This window comes from Macaca mulatta, chromosome 12, assembly GCF_049350105.2.
Source record: "Macaca mulatta isolate MMU2019108-1 chromosome 12, T2T-MMU8v2.0, whole genome shotgun sequence".
Taxonomy (NCBI): domain Eukaryota; kingdom Metazoa; phylum Chordata; class Mammalia; order Primates; family Cercopithecidae; genus Macaca; species Macaca mulatta.
Window position 1 is genome coordinate 19,293,557 of NC_133417.1, and position 8,881 is coordinate 19,302,437.

General features: G+C 36.2%; 1 pseudogene; it reads right to left on the minus strand.

Annotated features, from left to right (window-relative positions):
• Positions 1 to 7,779: 7,779 nt before the first annotated feature.
• On the minus strand, positions 7,780 to 8,611 carry LOC693904 (small ribosomal subunit protein eS1-like; annotated as a pseudogene).
• Positions 8,612 to 8,881: the final 270 nt, after the last annotated feature.

An 8,881-nucleotide genomic window follows, 5' to 3' on the forward strand; every position in this document is an offset into this window, starting at 1 on the left:
GCCATTAAATACCCAATCTTAATTTTATTACATTAAGATATTCAAAATTATCTTCTTCAAATCTTTGTGTCATGTTTTTTTATTAGCTTGACTCACATCAACTGAGTCTCAGCAAGAAATAAGTTGACAGATGTTAGACAACTTGAAGGGGAGTTATTTGCTTTTAAAAAGATTAAATATTCCTGTCTAATTTATTTTTAAATCTCTCTCTCTCTCTCTCTCTTTCTCTCTCTCTCTCACTCACTCTCACTCTCTCTCTCTCTCTTTCTCTCTGTTTTACTGTACTTGGACAGGGTAGGGCTGGAAAAGAAAGCCACGTCCTCCTTTATTGTATCAGCAGTGAATTTGCACCACCTTCTGGTAGGTTAGAGAATGACGAAAACACCCGCTGCTTCCATAAAAGAATTCTTTTATTCACTGTAGTCTGTTGTCCTATCGGTAGCTGAACTGGAGCACCACTTAGCTTCTCAGAACACACAGCAGATCTTTCCTGTACCCTGGTTTTATATAGATTCTTTGAACTGGGAAGTCTTTTCTTTATCATATGCTTGAGAAGGTTCACCAAATCCCCAACCGGTCTCTGCCTGTTAATTTACTGAAATGCCTGGCAGGGAAGTAAAGGACGGCTGTAGAAGAGTCACTTCCTATTCTATTTTGGCTGTCCTCTGTAGAGTGCTTGGAAACAAATTGGAGGCTATAACTGTGGCTGCAGAGAAACAAACGCTTCTCTTTCTTGGTTTCATAAGACCCTCATTACCCACAATTAATCATAATGACATGCTGTATTCAGGCTCCTTGCTGGGGTCTGCAAGGAGCACACAGATGTGGCTTTCTGTAGATTTCAATCCCTTCTGCAGTATGGATTTCAGGATACAAAGCTTGTTAGTACACATTACCAGCCCCTGGATCTGCTGTTTCTCTCAAAAGTGCTGGTCAGCACTAGAGTGTGGAGGGTTTCCCAGACTTCAAATGAGGAACATTTTTTCATGGCCTTCCTGCCTGGTGATAAAGACCACAGGGTGCAAAGGTTGATACTTCTTTCTCAAAGCCAAGCTAGATTTTTAAAATGGTATACCCAGTAAAATGCAGCATGCATACATGTGTGTGTTACATCTATCTTATATGAAGGTCTCTTATTCAAGGAGACAATAAACTTGATGGTGTGCACTACAGAATATGTGGAAAAGTGAAGACCATGTTCTAGTAACATAGAGCACCAAATGCTTTTCCTGCAAAACTGAGCTCAGAGAGAGAATGATGCTCAATTGGGTTAAATTAGTGAAATCATTTGCTGAATTATTAATCTTATGTTAACCAACTGAGCCCTGATAGGTGCCAGGTCTGTGAAGCTGAAACAGCCATGCTGGCTATCATGGGCTAGTTGCAGTTGTCTATACCTGAATCAGCAGGGGATTTCCAGCTAATTGTGTTAAAGGCATCTACCTACACAAGGCTGTTTGTTACTCGCATGATGTTAAAACAACCCAAACAAGAAAGACCAGTAATTATTCTGTCATCACCTTACTCAAAGGTCTTTATTACAAACTTAAGAAGATTGTGAAGAAAGTACATGGAGAAACCTACAAACTTTCTCGATGACTCAAATAAAGGTGAAAAAGATCATGTTCTTAAATGCAGATACTTAATGTTGTGAGGACATCAATTCTCAAATTTATATACAGACAGCTGTCCATATCCATGGATTTCACATTCATGGATTCAACCAACCTCAGATGAAAAACAGTCAGAAAAAAAGTTGAGTCTGTATTGAACGTGTACAGATTTTTTTCTTGTCATCATTTCCTAAACAATACATATAACAACTATTTACATGGCATTTACACTATATTTGGTATTACAATTAATTTAGAGATGATTTAAAATATACAGGAAGAAATGTGTAGGTTATATGCAAATACTACACTATTTTATATCAGGTATTTTAGTATTTGAGGATTTTGGTATTTGAGGGAGGTCCTGGGACCAATCCCCCAGAGACACTGAGGAATGACTATGTATAAAAATGAAACCAATAGCATGAGTGATTTAGAAGGGTGGGATAGAAGAGAATTTGGCAAAGTAATTCTAAAGTTCACTTAACAGAATAATGCAATGAAAATAGCAAAGACCTATTTGGAAAAAGAATAAAACTTGACCTAATGATATGTTCTATAAAACTACAACTTTAATAGGATGGTACTGGTATGAAAATCAGACCAAGCAACTAAACAAATACAGAGTACAGAAAGGTTGCATTTTATTAAAGGACATCTTTTATGTGTTTAAAAAATTCAATTAAGATAAAGTTGACATCTCAAATCAACAGCCGGAGTTGCAGATTGTTTACTAAACATTGTCGAAAAAATGTACTATCCATTTGTTAAAACGAATACACACCTTAACCAAAAATAAATTTCATATTGCTGAAGAGTTACCTTCAAAGATTACATTGTAAAAAGAAAATCAGCAATAGTCACAATTGTCATCTGACAGCAGAAACAAAACACACAAGCTAATAAATACAAGAATAGATTGGGGACATGCTAACCAAGAACATAGTGAGGCACTCTTTTAATCCAGTACCCATTCACATGCTATTTTAGAGACCATAACACTATTCGATTGACAAAAATTTTAAAAATCTAGCAATACCAAGTGTTGGAGAGGATGTGGTCCCCTGGGATCTTTTAAACAGGGTTTGTGGAAAGGAAAGATGTATAATCCCTTGGAAAACAGTTTGGCACATACCATATAACCCAGCAATTCTATTCCTGGGTATAGACCCGACAGAAATCTTTTCACCTGCACACCAGAAAAAAAATACGTAAATGCATTCAGAACAGTAATAGGCATAATAGTGACCGGAATGTCTATAAATGGGGCTGTGTATGAAAAACTGTGGTATATGGATGCAACGGAATATATGCAGCAGTCGAAATATGGTAGGACACAGTTAAACAGCAATTAGCCTGAGCAGAATGATATTAAGTGGAGCAAAATCTAGTGCCAGAAGATTACCTGCAGCATAATGCTCTTTTTATACAAATGAAAACAACTTGAATAAAATACGTACTTCCTAGGAAAGCACATCGATAAGATGAAACTATATATCTAAAAGAAAAAGATAAACAGACTCCTAAATACGTTTCTCAAGTAGAAGGAGGCAGGAGGATAGGAGGTGTACAGATCACATGGAAGAATATAAATTATTTCAAGATCCTAGTTATTATATTAAATGATGGGTTCATGGATATTTCCTACATTTTTAAAATCATGAGATTGAATACACATCGACCATGTGTGCACCAATGGTGAGAGTGTGTCACAAATAAGCAATTCTTTGCATCCAAGATTCAGTACAAATTAAAATAAAAGATGAAAAATGTAAAGGCGGTCAATTTTCCTAGGAGGAAGGTTCTTATGGACAAACCAACAATTGCAAAAAGCATAAAGATATCATTGCCACCTAAAATATGACTACCTAAAACTCTTAAAACTTTTCATATCAAAAAACATAATTTAAAATATTAAAAGCTGAACAAATTAATAGAAATATTTTTAATCTGGGTGTAGTGGCACTTAGGGAGGCTGAGGCAGGAGGATCACTTTAGGCCAGCATAGGCAACATATGAGATCCTGTCTCTACAAAAAGTAACAAAAAAAAAAAAAAATTAGCTGGATGTGACGGTGTGTTCTTGCAGTCCCAGCCACTTGAGAGGCTGAGGTGGGAGTACTGCTTAAGCCCAGGAGTTCAAGTCTGCAGTGAGCTATGATCACGCCACTGCACTCTAGCCTGGGTGACAGAGTGAGATCCTGTCTCTAAAATATGCTATATATATATATATATATATATATCATATATACATGTCATATGTATATCATATATACATACACACACATATATTTACTATGTGTGCAAAAGAGTTAATTACTTTACTATATAAAAATTCCTTCAAAGCAACAAAGACATCCTAAGTGAGAAATGGACAATAAGTATAAACTGGCAAGGCACGAAAGAATATATATAAATGGCCAATAAATACATGAAAAATATGTTCCAATTCATTATTTTATTTTATTTTAAAAGGGAAAAAATTACTTTAAAAATAGAGATGAGGTCTCACTATGTTGCCCAGGCTGGTCTCGAACTCCTGAGCTCAAATGATCCTCCCGCCTCAGTCTCCCGAAGTGCTGGGATTACAGACATGAGCCATCGCACCCTGCCCTAGTCATTATTAATCTAAGAAATGAAAATTAAAATAACAATAAAACACAGCAAAGATAGAAATGGTTGGTAATTCATGGTGTTGGCAAGGGAATGAGGTAATGGGTTTCTTCCTACAGGCCGGTGTCAATTATTGCACTATTTTTGGATTTCAGTCATAATCAAAATCATAATAGTAGCTAACATTTATTGAGACTCTATAGTGTACTAAGTTTTCCTCCAAGTGCTTTACATGTGTTTAGTCCCCACAACAACTTCAGAAGGTAGGAATTAGTATTATCTACATTTTTCAAATGGATAAAACTTTGAAACATGTATTTAAAGCCTTCAAATTGTGCTTATTATGCCACAATAGCAACCTCTTATGCCTAAATTGTTCATGATAAATTCGAAGAGGACTGGCATCTTTTAAACATTTTCTTCTTGTCCATATATTGAACTGTCTCGTAAATTCAATGCTTCCAAATATTGACTCTTTCTATACCTTGGATTCAAAGGAGTCCGAAAAATGTGAAAAAATATATAAGCCATTGACCAGCTATTCAATTTCTAGGGATGTTTACAAGGAAGTGAAAGAATATATGTCAAAATTTAGCTACAAGGACAGTCATCCCTGTGATTGCCGAAATAACAAAATTATAACTCAAATGTCCAAACAATAAGAAATTGGTTGAAGAAGTATATTCATAGGATGCAATTGTCTGCAATCCTTTTTTAAGCCTATCAAATTGTTTTTTGTTGTTGTTTTTATTTATTCATCCTAGAGTCTACTTCCAGATCAAATTGTTTAAATTAAACATTTATTTTGAGACATTTATAGATGCATGAGCAGTTTTAAGAAATAATACAGAGAGAGCTCATGTACTCTTTACCCAGTTTCCTTCAATGGTAATATCTTAGGAAACTATAGAACAGTATCACAAGATACAGAAAGTTTCCAACACCACAGGATGTTTTTTAAAAGGTGTTGCCTTTTTATAACCATACCCGCTTGCCTCCCACTTTCTCTCCTTAACCTCTAGCGACCACTACTCTCTTTCTTTATTTCTATAATTGCATCATTTCAAGAATGTCATATAAGTTGAATTATACAGTATGCAACTGTCTGGGATTGCCTTTTTTTTTTTAACTCAGCATAATTCTCTGGATATTTATGCAATGCACTGCTTTTTATTGCTGAATAGTATTCCATGGTATGGAAGTATCACATTCGTTTAACCGTTCAGCAACTGAAGGACAGCCAGATTCTATTCACTTTGAGGGCAATTACAAATAAAGCTACTCTAATCATTCATTTGCAGGATTTGTGGGAATATAGGTCTTCATTTCTCTGGGATAAATGCACAGGAGTGAGTTGCTAGGTTGTATGGTGGTGGTTTCATGTTTAGTTTTTTAGGAATGGCCAGCTTGTATCCAGAGTGGCTGTACCATTTTACATTCTCACCAGCAATATATGAATGCTCCATTTTCTGTGGATTCTCATCAGAATTTGGTGTTGACACCAATTTTTATTTCAGCCATTCTGACAGTGAGTAGTGCTATTTCACGTGGTTTTAATTTGCATCCCTTAAAGGCTAATGAAGTTGAACACCTTTGATGTGCTTCTTTGCCATCTGTATATCTTCTCTGGTGAAATGTCTTTTTATGTCTTTTGTCCATTTTCTAATCAGGTATTTCCTTGTTGAGTTTTGAGAGTTTTTTATACATTCTGCATACTAGCCCTCTATCAGATGTGTGGCTTATAAATATTTTCTTTCACTCTGGAACTTGTATTTTTTTCTTATTAACAGAGTCACAGAACAGACGTTTTTAATTTTAAAGCACAATTTATTCTTTCATTTTATGAATTAAGTTTTTGGTGTGAAGTCTAAGAGTATTTTACCTAGCCCTAGACCAAGAAAAACTATCTTTCTTTTTGTGGGTTTTTTTGAGGCAGAATCTCGCTCCATCACCCAGGCTGGAGCGCAATGGTGCAATCTCAGCTCGCTGCAACCTCCACCTCCCAGGTTTGAGCGATTCTCCTGCCTCAGCCTCCCAATTAGCTGGGATTACAGGCTCGCATCACCACGCCCAACTAATTATTTATTTTATTTTATTATTATTTTTTTTAAGTAGAGACAGGGTTTCACCATGTTGGCCAGGCTGATCTCAAACTCCTGACCTCAGGTGATCCACCCACCTCAACCTCCCAATATCCTTTTTATTTGTTTGTTTTTTGTTGTTTTTTGAGATAGAGTCTCACTCTGTTATCCCCACTGGAGTGCAGTGGTGCGAACTCAGCTCACTGCAAACTCTGCCGCCCAGGTTCAAGCAATTCTACTGCTTCAGCCTCCCAAGTAGCTGGGATTACAGGCATCTGCCACCATGTCTGGCTAATTTTTATAGGTTTTAGTAGAGTTGGGAGTTGGGGTTTCAACATCTTGGCCAAGCTGGTCTTGAATTCCTGACCTGGTGATCCACCCACTTGGCCTCCCAAAGTGCTAGGATTACAGGCTTGAGTCACCACACCAGGCCTATCCTGTTTTTTAAACAAAAGTTTTATGGTTTTATGTTTTACATGTGAGTCCATAATTAATTTTGAATTAATTTTTGCATAAGGCATAAGACATAGGTCAAAGTTCATTTTGTGTCCATTGTTCCAGCACTGCTTATTGAAGTGGCTATTCTTCTTCCATTGAATTACCTTTGCATGTTTCTCAAATATCAGATGACCATATTGGGTCTGTTTTTGAGTTCTTTATTCTGTCCCATTGATCAATATGTCTGCCCCTCCACCAATACTACACAGCCTTGAAATCTGTAGAATTCTTATATAATAAGTCTTGAAATTAGGTAGACTGATTCTCCAACTTTCTTTTCTTTTCCAAGATTGTCTTAGTCATTCTAGTTTCTTTGCCCTTCCAGCTAAATTTTAGAATAATTTTGTCTGTATGCACAAAAAAATCCTTGCTAAGATTTTACAGGAATTGCAAAAAACCTGTATATCAATTTAGGGAGAATTGACTCTTTTACTATGATGAATCTCCCAATCCATGAACTTAGTATGTCTCTCTCTTTATTTGGAACTTTCTAAACTTTCATTATCATCGTGTAGTCTTTAGGATATAAGTAATATACATGTTTTCTTAGATTTATATCCAAGCATTTGTGTTTTTTGAGTGATTGTAAATGCTATTGTATTTTAAATTTCCATTTCAACGTGCTTATTGCTAATATATAGAAATGCAGTTGATTTGTTTGTGTTGATCTGTACTCAGTGACCTCGCTGAACTCACTTCTTGGTTACAAACAAAACAGTTTTGATCTATTTTGTTTGTGTATTTCCTGAAATTTTCTGCATAGACAATTATGTCATCTGCAAACAGGAACAGTTTTATTTGTTCCTTTCTAATTTGTATGTCTTTTCCTTTTCTTGTCTCATTGCAATAACTAGAACTTTCAGCACTACCTGGAATAAAAGTGGCGAGAGTTAACATCCTTATTATAGCCCCAGTTTTAGAGAGCAGGCATTAAGTCTTTCTTTCTTTTTTTTTTTTTTTTTTTTTTCCCACAAATAGCACTTCTTATTTGCCACTATTTGAAGTCTGAACTTTAAACAGATTCTTGGGCTGGTGGTTCATATCCATCAGCTCGTTCAACTTTAGCACCTGTCTCATCCCCAGTGGCTTTTCCAGAACTACTGCCTTCACCATGAAGCTCCATGAGCTTTCCCAATTCAAACCTGGGCTTCTTCAGCATTTTTACTTTCCTAACGAAGACTTCATGGAGAGGATAAACAGATTGGCAAGCCTTTTCTGTGTCTTTCCCAATGCTATCTGGAATCAATTTATTGACCACTTCTTTCAAGTCATTTGTCTGCTCCTCTCGGGTCATGACTTTCATCATCATCTTCCGGATTTGGCGGACCCACTGGTGCTGAGCATAAGAGGTCTTATGTATCTGATTGTTGCGTTTTTTAGTAAAACCAACACAGAACAGATGAAGCAAGTAACCATCGGTAGTCTTGACATCAACATGAGCTTCAATCATTGTCTGCCATTTTTTGACCACGGAACACATCTTGTTACAGGTAAGATCCATGGCACGGAAGTTAGTCAGGCAGTTTTTACCCTGAACATCTTCAGTAATCAGCTTAAATTTTCTAAATGCAACTTAATCATTCTGCACATCAGCAAGACTCACTTCAAACACATGACCCTTGAGACCATCAGATGCAATTTTGGTTCCTTGGGTCCTGGTGATGAGTGTCTTTTCAATATTTCTTATACTGAACATAGCAGGTGCTTTCACATCATACCAATATTTCTTAGAAAATGGATCAACCACTTTCTTCTTGGCTGCCTTTTTGCCCCCTTTCGTAAGGTGCTTGTTTTTGCCAACTGCCATGGTGCTGGTCAGAGAGCCAAAAGGCAAGTCTTTCACAACTAAGCATAATTTTAACTCTAGGGGCTTAAAAATAAATGCTTTTTATTAAGTTGAGGAAATTTCCTCTATTTCTACTTTTTCCATAAGTTTTGTCATAAATGGGTGTTGAATTTTCTCAAATGATTCTCTGTATCTATTGATATGTTAACATATTTTTCTTATTTAGCTTGTAAAATGGTGGATTACATTGATTGCTTTTTGAATATTGAACCAATCTTGCATTGCTGGAAC